Genomic DNA, 8,811 nt, shown 5'->3' with positions numbered 1-8,811 from the left:
TGTTTGGGCCAACACTGAGCGTCGGTGTCGAAGAATTTAGCAGTTGAGCGCACTCATTATGTCAGCCAGTCTCACCTTTGTTTCTCGATAATGGCGCTCATTGTTCTGCAGTCTGTCTGCAGTTAATTCAGTTGCTTGCCCTGCCAGTCTCAATAGTGCCAACAACTTGACACCGGAGTCGCAATCTTTAGCAATAAGTAAGCGCCTGAATGCGCTTTAGTGGTTTCCTTTCGGCTTTTCCTTGGTCAAGCTACTTTTAGTTAATTCAGCACCTGTTTGGCCACATGAGCTTGCTTAGCTAGACTTCAAGTTCAAAACATAAAGTCGGGCGAGACAAAAGAGAGATAGACGGTTAGAAAGATAAGTGGGCGAGCAGTGAATGGCGTCGCAAATGGAAAATCCAGGTTAAGAGCTGTTCAGATACACTACGTTTATTAATGCCAAACTATGAGCAATTTTAAAGATAAATTAATTCGAAAAGTTCTTATTTCTCTCAGCTATCCTTATAAAATAAATGGTAATACAATTGTTTAATACGGCGATATTTCAACAAGATAACACTGGATTCGCGCTGCATAACGTACATAAAAAATCAGTATCAAAAGCATAGTCAAAAGGAAATTCAGAACTTGAATTTGTAGGTTGGAAATTTTGATTTGGAAATTTTTAAAATCTTTAATCTTTACTCACAAGCTAAGTCAAAGTTTGTCTGTCTGAACGGAGCCTAAGCCAAATAGTTGAAGTCGGGGTAACAATGGAAGGTAGTGCCAAACACATGCACATACATCCGTGTAGTCAGACACTACACGCTACCCCCCTCTCCCAGTTTACCGTAGTCTGCAGCTTCTGCTCTTAGCCAACTTTAGTTACTTTGCCAAGCGCTACTCGAATGTGCTGCTAATGCACGACGCCGTTACCTCTTTCGCTAAGCGTCCGAAGTTTCTGGTGCTGCTGGCTGCTGCATTTTTTTTCCTTGCACTTTTCTGCTTCTACATCTTTTTCAGTTTCTTCATTGCGTTGTCGTCCACTATTTACAGCTTTAGTTTGCGCTGTTGGCTGTGTTTTGTTTGCTGTGTTTTGTCATTCGTGTAACGCCACGCCACGCCACGCCAGCCTCTTATGTCCTCCTCCTACTATGACACACTCGTGCACACTCGCACACACAGATCTGTCTGTATATATAGGGAATATAGTGTAAACAAGCACCTACCTATACACACACTCACATATATAGGTGTGCAGCAGCAGCTTCACTGACCAGCGGCCACTGTTAATCCGAGATGTTTGTTTACTCTGGCGCTACCATTTTCGTTGTTTTTCTTTATTTTTCCGACTTTTTGCATCTTTCCTGTCAGCTTGGCTACGTTGCAGTTGCTTTTGCCATTTTTGTTTTCGTTGACTTTGGCACGCTGCGCCGTGCGGCGCCTCATTTATCTTCGAATGCAATAACATCGACTTAGTTAGGGATTTCGGACTTCCATACATGCACAACAAAAAAATATATTACTGAATATTTAACTGAATTTCATCTACGAAATAGATCAGTTTTTAAATAAGACACCGTTTAAAGTATGTACATACGTAAATACGTATACATTTATAATTTGTGTCCTCCAAAAATCACCATTTCAAAAAACATTTATTACATTATAATTAAAGGGAGGAGCAAGGCAACACAAGTTCGTCGTATGCCATAAGTTGGCCTGGTAAAATACAAACTGACCTCTAATTTAGAGCTGTTTTTACCATTAGCAGAATAGCCTTGCATAGTGGTTTAATTTAACAAACTATATTTGTAGGAATTGGAACACCATTGTCACGGTCTCTATATTCTATATTCAAATTAAATTATATATTTACTGTTGAGCTCACAACAATATATACTTCTTTTTTTTTAATCAGTCACAAGTGTTAATGAAAGACAACAAGAGTCAATTTACATCCTTACGACTTCCCAATATATTGCACGAAACGCTTCAAAACAGTAACCTAAAACACGACATTAAACGTATGGCGATGAGGAATGAGTTTGAATCAGAAAAACAAATCAGCATTGTATTCACTTTTGACTTCCACGAACAACTTTCAGGCTTTGTTCATCTGGTATCGTATTGAAAAGACAATTTTTCATCACCATTCCCAATAATGTACAAGAAGTTTACAAGTAAGTTTTTTTTTTTGGTCGTTAATTATGTCTTTCGAATGTTGAGCTTTGAGTATTTATTTGCAATTGTTGTACTTTTTGTAGAAACACAGTGTACTGATATACCTAACCAGAAAGTGATATTTTTATAAAGTTCCGTTTACTTTGGGGTTAACAACCTATTTTGCAATTTTATTTTTTTTCTAGAACTAGATAGCATTATTTCTTAAAACTTAATCGATTCACTGCTGCAACCTTAAAATTGCAAAGAAAGAATTCACTGATTGGCCAATTAATGAAGTGTTTAATTGGGATATTTTGGCCTTATTTATTGCGCATTTTCGATTTCAGCTACATATAATGTTTTGTGGCCATTAAAAGTGCGCACAATAAATGGCCATTTTGGAATTGCTCGCATTGTGCGTGAGTGTGTGGGTGAGTATGTGTGTGCCGCTATTGCCGATATTGTTGCAATTTTTGAATTTTTAATCGGCCAAACCACTTTAATTCGCATTTAAATTAATTAAAATCAGTTGCGACCAGACGACCGAAACAACCATTTAAACGACCTGCCGCCGCGCTGTTCATCGCAACAAATAAAAAAAACCCACACACACACACACACAAATGCAAATTAACTTGCAACGCTTCAGATTCAAAAGCCGCAGAGTGGCTTGGTGGGGTGGCAAAGCAATGACGAGACACATACAGATGGAGATGGAGATGGGGGCGTGGCACGGCAGGTGGCAACCACGACCTGGCATACATAAGGAGCGCGAATCGTAAAGGGGAGGGGACTGGGTGCAGAGTCGTAGAACATTTCATTTTAATAAAGACTTTTAATTGAATTTTCAATTGTTGCGCGCGTGTGTCACGGTGGGGCAGAAGTCGATGTTGTTATTTTTGTTGCCAATGATGCTGTAATTGTTATCATCATTACAATTTTATATATTGTAGTATCAGACATGCTGCTGTTGTTGTTTCTTTTGTTGTTGTTCTCGTCATCGGCTCTGTTGTTGCTTTTCAATAACATGCACGGAAAGCGCAAGTGTGTGGTTAAACAATTACAGGCTACAAACTGCTGGTGGGACGGGTGTGGCAATGGGAGGGAGTGGGTAATGCAAAGAGGAAGTGGAGTAGCAGATACATACACATTCGCACAAACATGGCGACATTATGCAAATACATGAGCGTACGGCCGCAGCACAAATGGCGCCACATCCGCTTCCGTTGCATTGTCTCTCTATCTGCAACTCATTTCTCTACTGAGCTCACTGTTTAGCAACCACTGCACTTTTAATGTTGAAAAATTAATATGAATATTAAAATGTTTAATCAATTTACTTCGCTGACGACAACAATTAAAATATTTCGCCGGCTTCCGTTTAACGTGCGACAAAAATGCACGCAATTTTCTTTTTTTATTCAATAGTCTTTTGTTCGGCGGAATTTTAATAAATTATTTACAATACATGTAAATAAAGTGCAACTCAGGTTATTAATTTCATCAAGGATTGTACCTTTTTTTGCGCTGATAAAAAAAATCGCTTGGTTCCGTCACATTTACATGTGTATAAAGATATGCGTGCCACGCACACGCAACTTAAAGCAGTTAACAATTTTAAATGATGCCCGCTTTATTTTAATTGTGTGGTTGTTCTTGTTGTTGTTGCTGCTGCTGTTGCATTCCACAGGGCGCTTTTGCTATGCTCGCTATGTTTTAATATGCACTTTTGGGTTGCATTGTTTGTTCTTCAAATTCGTTTTACAACATTTTCAATTAGTTTTTCATGCAGTTTATTGGCTATTGTTTCCACACACTAAGTGCCTCTACACACTCACACACTTACACACACACACACACACTAGCACACATTCAAACACACACACATGCAGGCTTAACACATACTTGTGTATGTGTGAATGTGGGTGCATTGTTCAATGCGGTTTTTGCCCTTTTCAGTGCTCTTTCAATATTCAATAATAAATAAATGCATTTGCACTTAAATAAGTACAGCAGAAAAAGTTTTAAGCTTTGCCTGCAATTTGGAGCATTTTTAATTCCATATTCAGTAGAATGCCAGGAAACATCAGAAAATCTGCACTCCAATAAACTCAAGTTAGAAGTGAGAAGCAAAAAGAAAGAATTTCTTCGAATTGTGCATGATTGAGATACCAATTATGAATAGAAGAAAGGGCAGTAAAATAGCAATTGTAGCTCGTCATTGTAAACGTTACAAGCTAGAAGAGGAGATTAAAAAAGAAATAAACTCAAACACTGAAGTGACAGCAAACATAGTCAGAAAAGAGAAGGAAAATGAAATTTTAAATACGTAAATGAAAAAGTCAGACCCTTTAATCGTTCTCTCCATATTTATAGTACTCTCTGTGAACAGATTCAGAGTATTTTTCGGTCGATGAGACTGATTGGTCCCTTACAATTATTTTCTATTATTAAAATGCCCATTTAGCGAATACATACATAAGTACACCAACGAACTGTTGTGAAGCAAAAAATAGAAAATAATGTAAGCATAATTCATTGCGTTGAATTAATTGTTTGCTGCATAAATGACAACAGTTGTGCGTAATTAAATGTGGAATTGAATTTCAATGGAGATATCGAATAAATCAAGAGCCTTGACTAAATGCTTGTATTTGAATGCACTAGTACCCTTCGAATTTTATTAAGAGTACTCAAGTCCGAAGAGGAATTAAAGTTAGCTACAGATGTAGAGAAGTCCTTTTTCTAGTTGTTGTATTAGGAACTTCTTTGTGATACAATCTTCACCCGGAGCTGGCGATGACGAGTCTAGAATATATCATATCGATCTCCTAGTAAGCTGGAGCTGGTGGAAACATCAATAATATTTAAAGAAACTTTTTTAATAAATGATGTTATCAATTTTGAATTAACGGTCTTAAAAAAATAATAGTGCGCAGTGCGCACATTTCAAATATAATTCATCCTTCCGTTTAAAAGTAGACCTTATATAATTTTCTCTTTATTCTATTGGTCAATTAATTATTATTTTATTATTATTATTATCGCATAAAGATAATTTAATTTTTGCTTTTAATATGAGTCATGAATTTGGGCGTTGGAATTCGATATTATTTATGCAATATATAATTTTCATTTTGTATTCTTTAATATTTATAAAGATTTAAATGAAATGTGAATTATTTGCCAGCGAAATATATTCGTCTTGCTTTTAGAACGTTTATTTTTTGATCTATTGTTTTGCGTTTTTAGATTTCATTTTTAATTACAAAACCAATCTTTCCTGTACCGTGCCAGAAAAGCACAAAACTGTTCTCGTTTGCGTGTGCTACGAATTTAAGGAATGAGATCGAATTATTAAACTAAAAAGAAATGCTAGTGAACCCAACCCCATAAACAAAAATTTAAAATTGACTGGATAAAGGGTATAAATATGCCTATGTCTGATTCAATCTCTACTCCCAAAATCAGAACCAAACAACCCATCTGGTTAACAAGCAGCAACAACAGCAATCGGAACAATGCAGCACTTCAAATAGTATTTACGGCATTAGCATTTCTGTTTTTCATATTAAGACACAGACAAGCAACTGAAGAGAGTTTGTGCGTTTGTTTATTTGTACGCTTAGCCACAAACCAACACCTCTGAGGTATTTCTTGCGGTCTGTTTGCCTCAAATAAGACTGACAGTTGCATTTTCAAAAAATGTTAAAATCAATTTCCAACCGTCAGGACGAGTCGTGATTGCAAAACCTTCAACACTTGGGCAATGCATGAGGCAAGGGCTTGCAGGGGTGCAGGCATAGAGTTGGAGGTGAAGGAGAATTACAACTGCGGCTGCATTAATTAAAATTTCAATGCGATGTCAAAAGAAAAGCGCAAATCTAACAAATTTTTCATAGGCTAATAAACTTGAATGCCATAATGGCAGCGAGCAGGCAAAATTCGAGCTGCCAGTCCGTGCTCGACTCTACCCAACGCAAGCGCCCAACCACCATCTCACCACCGACGCACTCTGCAAATGGTGGGCAACAACTTTTTTGCCGCACTGTCACCCAATTATGTCATACAGTGTACAACAAATTAATGCCTCGTTGCGTTGATTGCGCCGAGTGCTGCTGCTGCTGTTGCTTCTGCCGGCACCACCGCTACTGTCACTAGAGATGTGGGTAAATAAGTGCGTGATCGTGAGTTAAAACTCATGCATTTACGAATCAAAGTGAATTCCTAAAAAACGGAATCTCACGCAATTGCACGACTCAAATAAAGCCAGCCCTTGATGGTTTGAAAACAGCACGGAAGATAAGAATATTTAATTACTTTATAATCCTTTGCTACTCAATCGATTAACAGTCAGGAAACTGTTTACTGTTTCTTACTTAACTCTGTCTTTAAAATCAAGAAATTTCCGGCAACTTGTTATTAAACAAAATTTCATTTTAACGAATTATGTGAAATGTAAAGATTTATTATTATATTGGGGCGCTTAAGTGAAGACATTTTTCTCACGCTCAAAGCTCTAATTGCCGCTGTGGTTGTTGTATTTATTGTTGTTGCTGTTTCCATTCGCTATCGTGCGCACGAAAGTATGCAATGCGAAATATACAAAAATAAAATCACTAAAAACAGAAGAGTGTCGAGAGAGGAGAAGCAAAGGAGGGCCGACATGCTACGGCTGTTGCCTGTCGCTCTCGCTGTCCAATGTGTGTGTGTGTGTGTGTGTATGTGCTGATGTCTGCCGTCTGTATGTAGATATATTTGTATATGTATGCGTGTGATTGCGTGACAATTTCAAACAGATTTAACCGCCAATTTAAAATGAAGTCAATACAAGCGAAAGCAACTGAACTGAGCACGCAAAAATGTAAAAAAAAAGGCTGAACAAGAGCAACAACAACAGTAGCAACAACTACACACGGACATACGACAGCCAGCAAACAGCAGGCAGCAGCCAGCAGGCAGCAGATCAACGGCCCGTCAGCAGCGACGTCGACGCTCAGTCGCTGTGGCGCGACTCGGCTCAGTTCGCAGTCTCGCTTCCTCACCTCGTTGTTTTTGTTTCCTGCCATTTAAATGCGTGCAGCGGACAAGAGAGTGGTGGGCAGTTGTGGGCGCAGGAGATGGGCAGGCTGTTGGCGCGTCTGGTCAATGTGTGTACGCGCCTGTTCCATGTTCCCAACCATTCGCAAAATGTCCATTTTACGCATTTTTTCACTGCGTTTTTTTTATGCGCAATGTTGGGCTGTCAAACAAACGATTTAAATGAAATAAATTACAATAAATCGCTCAATCGGTTTAAATGAAAATGTTGCTCTTGTAATGAGATACATGCGCAAGCAGCAGACCCGTCAGCAGAAGAGGGAGAGAGATACGAAGATTGTGGGCGTGAGCAGGGGATGCAGTTGTGGATTTACAAATGGCTTATAATGGCACGACAGAAAACGTTTGCGAGCGACAATTAAGTCTAGAAATATGTCTAAGCAATACAGAAGTTGGTTATTTATTCATTTATTTATTTAGAATATCAACAATAATTCTGTCGATTATATTTAAACTAAACAAGATAAGAAAGCCTAACACAAAGCTGTACAAGAACGTCTATTAATGCCTCCGACACGCTGGGGGAATTTTATTGCCAGTTGGCCAGCTATGCCCCGATTCACAGCCATATGTGGTCAGAGACATTAAAGACCTAAAAAACTATACAAAAAGTAGATAGAGGTGGAAAATTAATTATATTTAACAACTAATTAGAAAAAGTAGGGAGTAGAAAGAGAAAAAGAAAGAAGGAAAGAGAGATAAACAGGAAAAGAGAAAGGTGGAAAGAGACCAATTAGGAATGCTGAATCTGATTAAGCGGTTAATTGGGGCGTCTACAAGAATGTCTACAAGTATGGTATCGGAAATATGTAATTCCGATTAATCAGTGTCAGCTTGTAAAACCTAGCATTTCCACAAATATCAAAATTTTAATAGTTGCCATACAAAAATAGACAGACGTGAAATAGATGTATTCAGAGTAGAGTTTATTTGTGACTGACGATCGATTAAGCATAAGAGAGAGAACTGCTCGCAGGCAGAAATAAAGAACAGTTAGATGGGTATGCAAGACATAAAGAACAAAGAGACAATGCGGTGCACACAAGTATACACATACTTCGAACAAGATGCAACTTAAATTATCGTGCGGGATATGAGACACTGTACATATGCAAATACCACACACAGTATTCAAACTATCGAACTGGTTAGATAGATGGTTTTAGTTTTGTATAGGTAAGTATAAGTATACGTTTTTGGGCTTGGCAGCCTTTCTTTTGCCTCGGTAATATAACATAAATATCTTGCTTCCCAATGATCGTCCATCCTTTTTCAATGAAAGACGCCTAAATAAATTTACCTGCGTATTCGACCATAAACCAATAGACAGGGTTGTGTCATTTGACACAAAATCGAACTACTCAAATCAAAGTAAAATGTGCCATAAAAGTTGATCTAAATGTATAGTTTGGCTTAGTGGCAATCAGCAATGCATGTAAATGCTCTGACAATGGGCTGTGGGTGGAATTGGGCTTGGCAGAATAAGTCACAGGCACTCAAAAGCATTACTCGCATTGCTACACTCGATGACCAAGCCAGGGTCGCAAATAGATGAGAGAGTCAG

The sequence above is a fragment of the Scaptodrosophila lebanonensis genome, unplaced genomic scaffold (assembly GCF_003285725.1).
Source record: "Scaptodrosophila lebanonensis strain 11010-0011.00,11010-0021.00 unplaced genomic scaffold, SlebRS2 tig00000024-arrow-pilon, whole genome shotgun sequence".
NCBI classification, from domain to species: Eukaryota; Metazoa; Arthropoda; class Insecta; order Diptera; family Drosophilidae; genus Scaptodrosophila; species Scaptodrosophila lebanonensis.
The sequence above is the reverse complement of the archived record's forward strand: the minus strand, read 5'-3'. Positions refer to the sequence as shown.